Source organism: Phyllobates terribilis, unplaced genomic scaffold, assembly GCF_046119375.1.
Source record: "Phyllobates terribilis strain yellow unplaced genomic scaffold, ASM4611937v1 Scaffold_1__5_contigs__length_1240528914, whole genome shotgun sequence".
Taxonomy (NCBI): Eukaryota; Metazoa; Chordata; class Amphibia; order Anura; family Dendrobatidae; genus Phyllobates; species Phyllobates terribilis.
The window spans coordinates 615,361,481-615,375,547 of NW_027362761.1; the positions used below are offsets into that span (position 1 = coordinate 615,361,481).

A 14,067-nucleotide genomic window follows, 5' to 3' on the forward strand; every position below is an offset into this window, starting at 1 on the left:
CAAGGTGCTCAAAACCACATTCAAGAACTTTATTAACCCTTCAGGTGCTTCACAGGAATTTTTGGAATGTGGAAGAAAAAAATGAACATTTAACTTTTTTCACAAAAATGTTACTTTAGACCCAATTTTTTTTATTTTCACAGGGGTAACAAGAAAAAATGTACCCCAAAATTTGTTGTGCAATTTCCCCTGGGCACGCAGATACCCCATATGTGGGGAAAAAACACTGTTTGGGCGCACGGCAGGGCTCGGGAGGGAAGGAGCGCCATTTGACTTTTTGATCGTAAAATTTGCTTGAATAATTAGCGGACGCCATGTTGCGTTTGGAGAGCCCCTGTGTGCCCAAACATTGGAGCTCCCCCACAATTGACCCCATTTTGGAAACTAGACCCCCCAAGGCACCTATCTAGATGCATAGTGAGCACTTGGAACCCCCAGGTGCTTCACAAATTGATTCGTAAAAATGAAAAAGTGAAAAAAAAAACACTTTTTCATTTTTATAAATAAATTTGTGAAGCACCTGGGGGTTCCAAGTGCTCACTATGCATCTAGATAGGTGCCTTGGGTGGTCTAGTTTCCAAAATGGGGTCACTTGTGGGGGAGCTCCAATGTTTGGGCACACAGGGACTCTCCAAATGCAACATGGTATCCGCTTACAAATTGTCGGCTCAAATTGTTAGCGGACACCATTTTTATGAATCAATTTGTGAAGCACCTGGGGGTTCCAAGTGCTCACTATGCATCTAGATAGGTGCCTTGGGGGGTCTAGTTTCCAAAATGGCGTCACTTGTGGGGGAGCTCCAATGTTTGGGCACACAGGGACTCTCCAAATGCAACATGGTATCCGCTAACAAATTGTCGGCTCAAATTGTTAGCGGACACCATGTTGCGTTTGGAGTTTATAGCGCCACTGGTTGAGGGGTCACGGAGCACCCTTATGGCCCTGTCCTTGAATTGGGCAAAGGTCAGATCAGGGTTCTGAAAGAACATGAGGCGCAGCTGGGTCCTGGGTCGGTGCGTGACGCCGATGATGGCGTCCGATGGCGGGAAAACGGCTGAAGATGGCGGGAACCGACGGAAGATGGCGGGAGACGGCTGGAAATGGCGGGAAACGGCTCCGGATGGTGGGAAACCTTTTTTCAGGTGCGTGTACAGTCTTTTTCAGTCACGCAATACCCGTTTGTGGCGGGTTGGTTACTATCCTGCCGACTACGCCAAAGCTGACTCGCCCCCTGGGCCGTGGGGCACTCGGAACCGGGCAATAGGGAGACGATGGGGGTAGTAGTGGCAAGCCGGTCCGTGGCTCAGGGTGGTCAGACCAGTGGCAGTCCTTTATAAGTTTTAAGTGATGTCCGACTACGCCACCCGTGGATTGCGGTCAGGGCTAACCGCCGCTGCAGTGCAGACCCCTGGGGCTGATATAAATGTGCGGCACTGAATAGTTCAACTCCCCATGGGAGGAGTATGGCCCCAGGGCAGAATATATAATGGATGATGGAGGGGATGATTCCGACCGCGATAGCCAGGAAATGGAGGCCTCTTAAACAGTTCAGGGTCTTTATTAGAACAGGTAATATGACCCAGAAACAGGCCTGGCTAGGAGGGGGGCCTGGATGTCTGAGAACAAGTGGGAGGCTGGCCCTGGTCAGGGTGCGGGTGTAGGCCTACCGTGCTCTCTGTGCTCCTTCTGGCTATTTCCCTCCTTGTAGTGTAACAGCCCACGTTCCCGAGCTCACCGTGTCCTCTCGCCCGTATGGCTTGCAACTTGGGTCCCTTTCTACTCCCGGCCTGGTACAGCTTTGCTGGTCCCTTCTGCTGTGGCGGAGCCTCCGGGCTTCTTAGGCCAAGGAACATACAGTCCGCTGCGGACTGGTTACCTGCTGTAGGACGTGGAATCCTCACAGCCCCAGACACCAAAGTCTGCTAGATTAGTCTCTTTGTCTGCCAGGACAGGCGCACTTCGCCTCTTGTCCCTGGCTTGTGGCTCTCCTACTGCCACACGTCCTCTTCGGCTGCAACACAACTGTCTGTCCCTGCTCTGGGACACTTCTCTATCCAGAGACAGGTTGTCCAGTTCTCCCTAACCCTGCCCCCAGCTCCAGCTTTTATAGGGGCAGCCTGCTCCCCCTACTGGCCTGAGACAGGAGGTATTGCATGCTAATGTTCCTTGACTAGAGAACCTCCCCCTTGCTCTCAGACACAGCTTTATTATATTTGTGGCATCCAGGCCAGGGTGACACACATACTTCCCTATATATTGAGACACAGCTAGGGGGCAGCATTTATGCATATTTTTTCGAAGTCCCATCTGTTTTCAAAGTCCCGGCACAGTTAGACATGGCAGTTGGACAGGGCAGGAGACAGGTAAGACATGCAAGACAAACAAACTTGCTTCCAGGTCATCTGTTTTGCAAACAGTGTTCACCATTTGTATTTGTGGCATTTACATTCTGGCTGCTACAATCATCCACATTCACCGTTCTCTCACAAACTCGGCACACTTCATCCATATTATTAACCCTTCTCTCCTCTCTTCTACTATGTAAAGCTTTCCTGCTCTCTTTGCAGTGTTATACTTCACAGACCCATTCATTCCCACCATACAACACAAGAAACGCTCTCACAAATCACTCAACCATCTGCTCACTCTATTTTCCTAATATTAGTCGCAAGTGATATTTCTCCTAATCCAGGACCTTCTTGTAATAAAAATATACAGTGCTGGCCAAAAGTATTGGCACCCCTGCAATTCTGTCAGATAATACTCAGTTTCTTCCTGAAAATGATTGCAATCACAAATTCTTTGGTATTATTATCTTCATTTAATTTGTCTTCAATGAAAAAAACACAAAAAGAATTGTCCTAAAGCCAAATTGGATATAATTCCACACCAAACCTAAAAAAGGGGGTGGACAAAAGTATTGGCACCCTTTGAAAAATCATGTGATGCTTCTCTAATTCGTGTAATTAACAGCACCTGTAACTTACCTGTGGCACCTAACAGGTGTTGGCAATAACTAAATCACACTTGCAGCCAGTTAACATGGATTAAAGTTGACTCAACCTCTGTCCTGTGTCCTTGTGTGTACCACATTGAGCATGGAGAAATTAAAGAAGACCAAAGAACTGTCTGAGGACTTGAGAAACCAAATTGTGAGGAAGCATGAGCAATCTCAAGGCTACAAGTCCATCTCCAAAGACCTGAATGTTCCTGTGTCTTCCGTGCGCAGTGTCATCAAGAAGTCTAAAGCCCATGGCACTGTGGCTAACCTCCCTAGATGTGGACGGAAAAGAAAAATTGACGATAGATTTCAACGCAAGATTGTGCGGATGGTGGATAAAGAACCTCGACTAACATCCAAACAAGTTCAAGCTGCCCTGCAGTCCGAGGGTATGACAGTGTCAACCCGTACTATCCGTCGACGTCTGAATGAAAAAGGACTGTATGGTAGGATACCCAGGAAGACCCCACTTCTTACCCCGAGACATAAAAAAGCCAGGCTGGAGTTTGCCAAAACTTACCTGAGAAAGTCTAAAACGTTTTGGAAGAATGTTCTCTGGTCAGATGAGACAAAAGTAGAGCTTTTTGGGAAAAAGCATCAACAGAGTGTACAGGGAAAAAAAAGAGGCATTCAAAGAAAAGAACACGGTCCCTACAGTCAAACATGGCGGAGGTTCCCTGATGTTTTGGGGTTGCTTTGCTGCCTCTGGCACTAGACTGCTTGACCGTGTGCATGGCCTTATGAAGTCTGAAGACTACCAACAAATTTTGCAGCATAATGTAGGGCACAGTGTGAGAAAGCTGGGTCTCCCTCAGAGGTCATGGGTCTTCCAGCAGGACAATGACCCAAAACACACTTCCAAAAGCACTATAAAATGGTTTTAGAGAAAGCACTGGAGACTTCTAAGGTGGCCAGCAATGAGTACAGACCTGAATCCCATAGAACACATGTGGAGAGATCTCAAAATGGCAGTTTGGAGAAGACACCCTTCAAATATCAGGGACCTGGAGCAGTTTGCCAAAGAAGAATGGTCTACAATTCCAGCAGAGCATTGTAAGAAACTCATTGATGGTTACCGGAAGCGGTTGTTCGCAGTTATTCTGGCTAAAGGTTGTGCAACCAAGTATTAGGCTGAGGGTGCCAATACTTTTGTCCGGTCCTTTTTTGGAGTTTTGTGTGAAATGATCAATGATTTGATTTTTTCTTCATTCTCTTTTGTGTTTTTTCCTTGCAAGCAAATTAAATGAAGAGAATAATACCAAAGAATTTGTGATTGCAATCACTTTCAGGAAGAAACTGAGTATTATCTGACAGAATTGCAGGGGTGCCAATACTTTTGGCCAGTACTGTACATGCCATTGACACCCAGAAATTCATGAAAACGTTGCAATTATCATTGGCCCCAATCTCCTCCCTCTCATCTCCTGACTCTGAAGCATTATAATGAAACATTGCAGAGCGCCCTGGATGAAGCCGCACCTCCTACACAGAGAACAACTCGGCACAGACGGCGACAACCCTGGCACACGCTGCAAACACGTTTTCTCTAGCGTTGCTCCACGTGTGCCGAACGGCTTTGGAAAAAATCTAATCTGGCCGAAGATTTCCTCCATTATAAATTTATGCTTAAAACATATAACTCCGTCCTTCACCTCTCCAAACAAACCTACTTTATCAACCTCATCATCTCACTGTCCAATAATCCTAAACGCCTCTTTGACACGTTTCATTCTCTCCTCAATCAAACAGCACAGGCCCCGACCACCACCTCAGCGCTGACGATCTGGCCAATTATTTCAAAGAAAAAATTGATCATATCCGACAGGAAATTTTCTCTCAATCCCCAAATGTTATGCATGCTCCTCCCTCCCACATTGCATCTTGCTCACTTTTTGACTTCAAACCAGTCACAGAAGAAGACGTGATCCGGCTCCTTGCTTCCTCTCGCCCTTCCGCCTGCACCAGTGACCCTATTCCCTCACATCTCCTTAAGTCCCTTTCTCCAGCTGTCACCACTCACCTAACTAAAATATTCAACCTCTCCCTCTCATCTGGTATTTTTCCCTCCTCTTTTAAACACGCCAGCATACATCCATTACTTAAAAACCATCCCCCGACCAGAACTGTGCTGCTAACTACAGACCTGTTTCCAAATCTTGCCTTTATCTCTAAACTTCTGGAACGCCTGGTCCACTCCTGTCTAATCCGCTATCTCTCAGATAACTCTCTTCTTGACCCTTTACAATCTGGTTTCCGCTCTTTACATTCTACTGAAACTGCACTCACGAAAGTCTCTAATGATCTACTAACAGCTAAATCTAATGGTCACTGCTCCCTGCTGATTCTCCTAGATCTCTCTGCAGCATTCAGCACTGTGGATTACCAGCTCCTGCTCACTATGCTCCGCTCTATTGGCCTCAAGGACACTGTTCTCTCCTGGTTCTCCTCCTACCTCTCTGACTGCTCCTTCACTGTGTCTTTTGCTGGCTCCTCCTCCTCTCCCCTTCCCCTTATTGTCGGGGTTCCTCAAGGATCAGTCCTAGGCCCCCTTCTTTTCTCCTTACACACCGCTCTTATTGGACAAACAATCAGCAGATTCGGTTTTCAGTACCATCTTTATGCTGATGACGCCCAATTATACACTTCTGCTCCTCACATCACCCCTGCATTATTACAAAATACCAGTGATTGTATTTCTGCTGTCTCTAACACTATGTCCTCCCTGTGTCTAAAATTGAATCTGTCAAAAACTGAACTACTCGTATTTCCTCCCTCCACTAACCTACCTGTGCCCGATATTGCCATCTTCGTTTGTGGCTCCACCATTACTCCGCAGCAACAAGCTCGCTGTCTTGGGGTCATACTTGATTCAGATCTTTCCTTCACTCCTCACATCAAATCGCTCGCTCATGTCATCTACACCTCAAAAACATCTCTAGAATCAGAACTTTTCTTACCTTTGACTCGGTAAAAACTCTTACTGTAGCTCTTATTCATTCTCGTCTGGACTATTGCAACTCTTTACTAATCGGTTTCCCTCTTTCTAAACTTTCTCTCTCCAATCCATCCTGAACGCAGCAGCCAGGATCATATTCCTCACGAACCGCTACACCGATGCCTCTTCCCTGTGCCAGTTATTGCACTGGTTGCCCATCCAATACAGAGTTTAATACACTGCTCAAAAAAATAAAGGGAACACTGAAATAACACATCCTAGATCTGAATGCATGAAATATTCTCATTGAATACTTTGTTCTGTACAAAGTTGAATGTGCTGACAACAAAATCACACAAAAATCATCTATAGAAATCACATTTATTAACCAATGGAGGCCTGGATTTGGAGTCACCCCCAAAATTAAAGTGAAAAAACACACTACAGGCTGATGCAACTTTGATGTAATGTCCTTAAAACAAGTTAAAATTAGACTCAGTATTGTGTGTGGCCTCCACGTGCCTGTATGACCTCCCTACAACGCCTGGGCATTCTCCTGATGAGGTTGCGGATGGTCTCCTGTGGGATCTCCTCCCAGACCTAGACGAAAGCATCCGCCAACTCCTGGACAGTCTGTGGTGCAACGTGACGTTGGTGGATGGAGCGAGACATAATGTCCCAGATGTGCTCAATCGGATTCAGGTCTGGGGAACGGGTGGGCCAGTCAATAGCTTCAATGCCTTCATCTTACAGGAACTGCTGACACACTCCAGCCACATGAGGTCTGGCATTGTCCTGCATTAGGAGGAAGCCAGGGCCAACCGCACCAGCATATGGTCTCACAAGGGGTCTGAGGATCTCATCTCGGGACCTAATGGCAGTCAGGCTACCTCTGGCGAGCACATGGAGGGCTGTGCAGCCCTCCAAAGAAATGCCACCCCCACACCATTACTGCTCCACTGCCAAACCGGTCATGCTGAAGGATGTTGCAGGCAGCAGATCGCTCTCCACGGCGTCTCCAGACTCTGTCACGTCTGTCACATGTGCTCAGTGTGAACCTGCTTTCATCCGTGAAGAGCTCAGGGCACCAGTGGCGACTTTGCCAATCCTGGTGTTCTGTGGCAAATGCCAAGCGTCCTACACAGTGTTGGTCTGTGAGCACAACCCCCATCTGTGGACGTCGGACCCTCATACCACCCTCATGGAGTCGGTTTCTAACCGTTTGTGCAGACACATGCACATTTGTGGCCTACTGGAGGTCATTTTCCAGGGCTCTGGCAGTGCTCCTCCTGTTCCTTCTTGCACAAAGGCGGAGGTAACGGTCCTGCTGCTGGGTTGTTGCCCTCCTACGGCCCCCTCCACGTCTCCTGGTGTACTGGCCTGTCTCTTGGTAGCACCTCCAGCCTCTGGACACTACGCTGACAGACACAGCAAACCTTCTTGCCACAGCTCACATTGATGTGCCATCCTGGATGAGCTGCACTACCTGAACAACTTCTGTGGGTTGTAGAGTCCGTCTCATGCTACCACGAGTGTGAAAGCACAACCAACATTCAAAAGTGACCAAAAACATCAGCCAGAAAGCATTGGTACTGAGATGTTGTCTGTGGTCCCCACCTGCAGAACCAGTCCTTTATTGAGGGTGTCTTGATAATTGCCAATAATTTCCATCTATTGTCTATTCCATTTGCACAACAGCATGTGAAATTGATTGTCAATCAGTGTTGCTTCCTAAGTGGACAGTTTGATTTCACAGACGTTTGATTTACTTGGAGTTATATTCTGTTAAGTGTTCGCTTTATTTTTTTGAGCAGTGTATAAACTTATCACTCTTACCCACAAAGCTATCCACGATTCAACACCACTCTACATCTCCTCCCTCATCTCAGTCTACCACCCATCCCGTGCCCTCATTCTGCTAATGACTTCAAACTAAAATCCTCTATTATCCAAACCTCCCACTCCCGTCTCCAAGAATTCTTGCGTGCTGCGCCAATTCTTTGGAATGCACTACCCAGGACAATTTGATTAATTCCCAATAGCCCCAGTTTTAAGCGTGCCCTAAAAACCCATTTCTTTAGACTGGCCTATCAGCTCAACACGAAAATTCTAAATCATGGTCAAACCATCCATGCATGGAATAGCCTGCCTGTACTGTACACATACTGGCTGGCGACCAGTTCATGTAGTGTTATGTACTTACCTTATTTAGTATATTAAGGCTGTATTATACAATATTTGTACATTTTACCTTTTGTGTCTCCCCTATTTCCTTATAGACTGTAAGCGTGCGAGCAGGGCCCTCACTCCTTTTAATATTTGAGTTATGCTTATTCTGTATTTTTTTATCTTCAAGCCCCCTAAAATTGTAAAGTGCTACGGAATATGTTGGCGCTATAAAAATAAAAATTATTATTATATGTACACACGTGGTCAAAATTGTTGGTACCCCTCGTTTAATGAAAGAAAAACCCACAATGGTCACAGAAATAACTTGAATCTGACAAAAGTAATAATAAATTAAAAATCTATGAAAATGAACAATGAAAGTCAGACATTGCTTTTCTGCTTCCACAGAATTAAAAAAAAAATAAACTCATGAAATCGGCCTGGACAGAAATGATGGTTCTTCTTAATATTTTGTTGAACCTTTTGAGGCAATCACTGCAATCAGACGATTTCTGTAACTGTCAATGAGACTTCTGCACCTCTCGACAGGTATTTTGGCCCACTCCTCATGAGTAAACTGCTCCAGTTGTCTCGTGGTTGAAGGTTGCCTTTTCCAGACGCCATGTTTCAGTTCTTTCCAAAGATGCTCAATAGGATTTAGGTCAGGGCTCATAGAAGCCACTTCAGAATAGTCCGATGTTTTCCTCTTAGCCATTCTTGGGTGTTTTTAGCTGTGTGTTTGGGTCATTATCCTGTTGTAAGACCCATGACCCGCGACTGAGACCAAGCTTTCTGACACTGGGCCGCACATTTCTCTCTAGAATCCCTTGATAGTCTTGAGATTTCATTGTACCCTGCACAGATTCAAGACACCCTGTGCCAGATGCAGCAGAGCAGCCCCAGAACATAACAGAGACTCCTCCATGTTTCACAGTAGGGACAGTGTTCTTTTCTTGATATGCTTCATTTTTCCGTCTGTGAACATAGAGCTGATATGCCTTGCCAAAAACTTCCATTTTTGTCTCATCTGTCCATAGGACATTCTCCCAGAAGCTTTGTGGCTTGTCAACATGTAGTTTGGCAAATTCTAGCTTTGCTTTTTTATGATTTTTTTCAACAATGGTGTTCTCCTTGGTCGCCTCCCATGAAGTCCACTTTGGATCAAACAACGACGGATGGTGCGATCTGACACTGATGTTCCTTGAGCTTGAAGTTCACCTTTAATCTCTTTAGAAGTTATCCTGGGCTCTTCTGTTACCATTCATATTATTCGTCTCTTTGATTTGTCATCAATTTTCCTCCTGCGGCCACGTCCAGGGAGGTTGGCTACAGTCCCATGGATCTTAAATTTCTGAATAATATGTGCAACTGTAGTCACAGGAACATCAAGCTGCTTGGAGATGGTCTTATAACCTTTACCTTTAACATGCTTGTCTATACTTTTCTTTTTAATCTCCTGAGACAACTCTTTCCTTTGCTTCCTCTGGTCCATGTTGAGTGTGGTACACACCATGTCACCAAACAGCACAGTGAGTATCTATAGCCCTATATACAGGCCCACTGACTGATTACAAGATTGTAGACACCTGTGATGCTAATTAGTGGACACAACTTGATTTAAGATGTCCCTTTTGTCACATTATTTTCAGGGGAACCATCATTTCTGTCCAGGCCCATTTCATGAGTTTAATTTTTTTTTTTAAATTCTGTGGAAGCAGAAAAGCAATGACTGACTTTTGATGTGGAAACCTATATGAAAAGTTTTAGGAGAAGCTCAAGAGGTTTCACACGTTTGCCAGTTTTGATCAAATCAGGGAGTCGATCGATCGGAGACAAGAGAACACAAAAACAATTCTGTGTCCCAGACTCGTCTGAGTCTCAGATGCCTGGTCACATATCTTTATTACAAGCAAAGAAATAAGGAAAAAGGGGGAATGTCTTTACAGGCTTTACCTAAAAAGGAATATTTAAGTTTGGGAAAAACATGGTCGTAAATCATGGAAACTGTTAAATTCCTAGAAAACTGGTTCTACCCAGCTTTCTAGGCCTTCTTCTGTAACAAAGAAACTTAATACAAAGATGTCTCTATATCAGAGACAACACCCTGCTTTTCTGAATAACACTTATAAAGCTAATATTAAAGTACAAAATTATCAAAGATATGTGAATTGTCTAAATAATAAAGCAAAGTATAAATATTTACCTTAACAATTCCTCCCTTTTTATTATTTATAGACAATTTATCCATCAGCTACTTCCCCATGCTATGGGAGCCTGGAGGGGACCGATCCCGTTCACTGATGGACATCTTGTTTGTAAATCTCGTCATATATGTTTACTGGAGGAGCACTGTGATAGTTTGCAGATGTGATAACTAATGGTCTATGACGTCTGATCTTACGCATCTCTTTACATAGTGTCATCATAACAAATACAGCAGTTCTAGCAGTTACATACACTAGTAGTACCAACATTTATGTAATGAAAGGGTAAATGCATATACTCTTATTCCCTATCCCCATTTCCACTATATGAGGTCAACCATTCGGTTGGATTGTCTGCAGCTCATGTATATAGGGAATGTTTGGGGACAGCATTTATATCTAGATCACCATGCGGAAGTATGAAGGTAGCGGCGTAAGGTGTGCTAAGGTGCAGGTTCCTTCTGCCCCCGGGGGAAGCCATTTATAGGCCTGGTGACCACATACTAGATATAAATCCTTGGGCAATATGCAGGGCATGATGTCAGTGAGTCTCCCAAGACAGTATATAAGTCAAAAGTCATTACATCAGAGGATTGGCACAACAAGTTCGGTTATTTTGGAAACCAACCTCATTCTTTCGGCATGACTTAGACTCAAAAGGGTAATCAAATCGGTCAAATTGTTCACAAGTCAGGGCAGAATCAAAAGTCTCTTTGTGGAACCAGCTATAGTTGAAAGCCTCATATGGGGTTGGGGTCGCTGCGAGATATAGCATAGTATCAGAGGATATTGCCATATAGGTGCATATTCAGCAGTTCTTAGGACAGTCTTTAGAAACTATGTCTCGCAGCAGGACTTGCTGATACTTATCAGTTTGTTGTCCCCGTCCTCTCCTCCTTAGTTCGTCATTGAGAGTTAGGGCAAGGGATGCAATTGCCATCAGCATGGTCCAGAGGGGCAGGGTCATCATCTTTGTTGCTGCCGGGGATCAGGACCTTTTTCAGTAGCTGGTGTTGATCCAAGTATCTTTGCCTTGGAGGTTAACAGAAATAGCAGTGGTCAGTACTTAAAAAGGCTCACTGTATCTGGGCTCAGTGGTCTCATATGTCTCTTGACCACGACCCAGTCTCCTGGTACCAGTGTGTGTGCCGCTTATAAAGTTGGGGTCTGGGATGGAGGAAAGAACACGATTATGAGTAACAGTCAAATGTTTGTGCAACTCAAAAACATATTCAGTGAGGGAACTGTAGGAGGCTGTAGCTGCTGCGGGAAATACAACCCTGTCTTAGGGACACTACCAAACTGTATTTCATAGAGGGACAGCCTCTATCTACACCTTGGGGTGGTCCTCACTGAATATAATGCAATGGGCAAGCAATCTACCCAGGACAAGTGTGTTTCCTCTATGCCCTTCTGGGTTTTTATCTTCAGAGCACCATTAAGGCGTTACACCTTCCTACTACTTTGTGAGTGATGGTGAACATGGAAAACCTGTTCTATCCCCAGAGTGGCCATGATCTGTTCATCAGTTCTTCAGTGAAGTGTGTCTCTGTCACTCTCTATGGTTTTAGTTAACCCGATATCTACAAACCATCTCAAATTTTGTTTTGAACTTTGGTCACGGCCCAAGCTTCAGGTAACCAACGAACGAGATCGATGCATACCAGGACGTATTCATAAGTACCCACCTTAGGTAGCTGGATGTAGTCCACCTGCAATCTCTGAAACGGGTAATCTGGTTTTGGTGCATTTTGTGGGACTCGAGTAGGTCTACCGGGGTTATGTTTCCCACAAACTAGACATGCAGTGGGTATGGAAAGTATTCAGACCCCTTTACAGTTTTCACTCTTTCATTGCAGCCATTTGGTAAATTCTAAAGAGTTCATTTTTTTCTCATTAAAGTACACTCTGCACCCCATCTTGACTGAAAAAAAACAGAAATGTAGAAATTTCTGCAAATGTATTAAAAAAGAAAAACTGAAATATCCCATGGTCATAAGTAAGGTAAGTATAATGTTTATATTTTTTATTCTAATTCTTTTTTTAACCCGGGTTTGGATGAGAGTCTCCTCTCCATCTGCACATTGAATCGCTTAATATCCGCATGTACAGATGCAGTGATGCGGATATTATGCGATTCAATGCAAGTCAATGGCGGCAATTACGCTGCGTGTCCGCAAAATTAATGGACATGCTGCTTATTTTTCCGCAATGATAATCCACAGCGGAAACTTCTGCATCATGTGCACAGCACATGCGGATTGTCATTGGGGACCATGGGGCACGTATTACCAAGCGTATTTTAAGCGTTTTCGTTGCGGAAATTCCGCGGCAAAAACGCTAGAAAAACGCATAGTGGGCACACAGCCTAACAGGAACAGCGGCTCCATCAGCTGAGGCGGCAGCACCGGCCCCGGGGGAGTGACCACAGTATGAGGCTCCGCCGCCCTCCTCACCATCATCTCTCGGGCAGCAGCTCTAGTATCCACTGTGCGGCCTCATGTGTTACCATGGTGACGGCGGCCTCACTGCAGCGGAGAGGAGTCACGTGATGGATGAGGGGGAGGAGCCGATATCAGTGTACAGCAGACAGCAACTGGCTGATACCAGAGTGAACAAGACGTCACCAGGGAGACAGAACAGATCTGCTGCACGGTGTAGAAGGACCTGTGATGACGTCACCGCCATGTGATCAGTGCAGAAGGGGGCGGAGCTCAGGAGAGAACTGGTGAAGGACCTTGTATCATGCAGGGATCACATGGCGGTGACGTCACCACAGGTCCTTCAGCACTTCTCTCCTGAGCTCCGCCCCCTGATCACATGGCGGTGACGTCACCACAGGTCCTCCCGCTCTCAGTGCAGCAGCTCCGTCCTGGTTGTGCGCAGCTCTTGCTCTCTGGTATCAGCCAGCAGCAGGTTTCCGCTTCCCGCCATTCCGGTGAGATTACAGGGAGGGTTTGTGGTGAATCTGTGAGAGGAGAGTGTGGGGTGAGATCAGAGCTGTTCCTGTGGAGGCTCCTGCTCCATGTGACTGCGGCTCCTCAGTGTTGTATGGGGGATGTGCAGCGGCTCCTCCTCACCTCACCGCCCCCGCTGGAGGTGGAGTTACCACGGTGACCGTCCCCCGCTGGAGGTGGAGTTACCACGGTGACCGTCCCCCGCTGGAGGTGGAGTTACCACGGTGACTGCCCCCCGCTGGAGGTGGAGTTACCACGGTGACCGTCCCCCGCTGGAGGTGGAGTTACCACGGTGACCGTCCCCCGCTGGAGGTGGAGTTACCACGGTGACCGTCCCCGCTGGAGGTGGAGTTACCACGGTGACCGTCCCCCGCTGGAGGTGGAGTTACCACGGTGACCGTCCCCCGCTGGAGGTGGAGTTACCACGGTGACCGTCCCCCGCTGGAGGTGGAGTTACCACGGTGACCGTCCCCCGCTGGAGGTGGAGTTACCACGGTGACCGTCCCCCGCTGGAGGTGGAGTTACCACGGTGACCGTCCCCCGCTGGAGGTGGAGTTACCACGGTGACCGTCCCCCGCTGGAGGTGGAGTTACCACGGGGACCGTCCCCCGCTGGAGGTGGAGTTACCACGGTGACCGTCCCCCGCTGGAGGTGGAGTTACCACGGTGACCGTCCCCCGCTGGAGTTGGAGTTACCACGGTGACCGTCCCCCGCTGGAGGTGGAGTTACCACGGTGACCGTCCCCCGCTGGAGGTGGAGTTACCACGGTGACTGCCCCCCGCTGGAGGTGGAGTTACCAC

General features: G+C 46.6%; 2 protein-coding genes and 1 long non-coding RNA gene across 3 annotated transcripts in view; 2 read left to right on the forward strand and 1 right to left on the reverse strand.

Moving 5' to 3' along the window:
• LOC141272763 (uncharacterized) overlaps window positions 1–14,067 on the forward strand; it is a 158,610-nt gene that overhangs the window by 33,529 nt on the left and 111,014 nt on the right. The gene's annotated exons all lie outside the window — the stretch shown is intronic.
• LOC141272807 (uncharacterized) overlaps window positions 1–14,067 on the forward strand; it is an 85,980-nt gene that overhangs the window by 31,331 nt on the left and 40,582 nt on the right. The gene's annotated exons all lie outside the window — the stretch shown is intronic.
• Window positions 8,670–13,009, reverse strand: LOC141272823 (uncharacterized). The gene is made up of 3 exons (XR_012322032.1): window positions 12,767–13,009; window positions 11,999–12,234; window positions 8,670–11,477 (listed from the first exon to the last, which is right to left on the reverse strand). It is a non-coding gene; the product is annotated as an uncharacterized lncRNA (long non-coding RNA).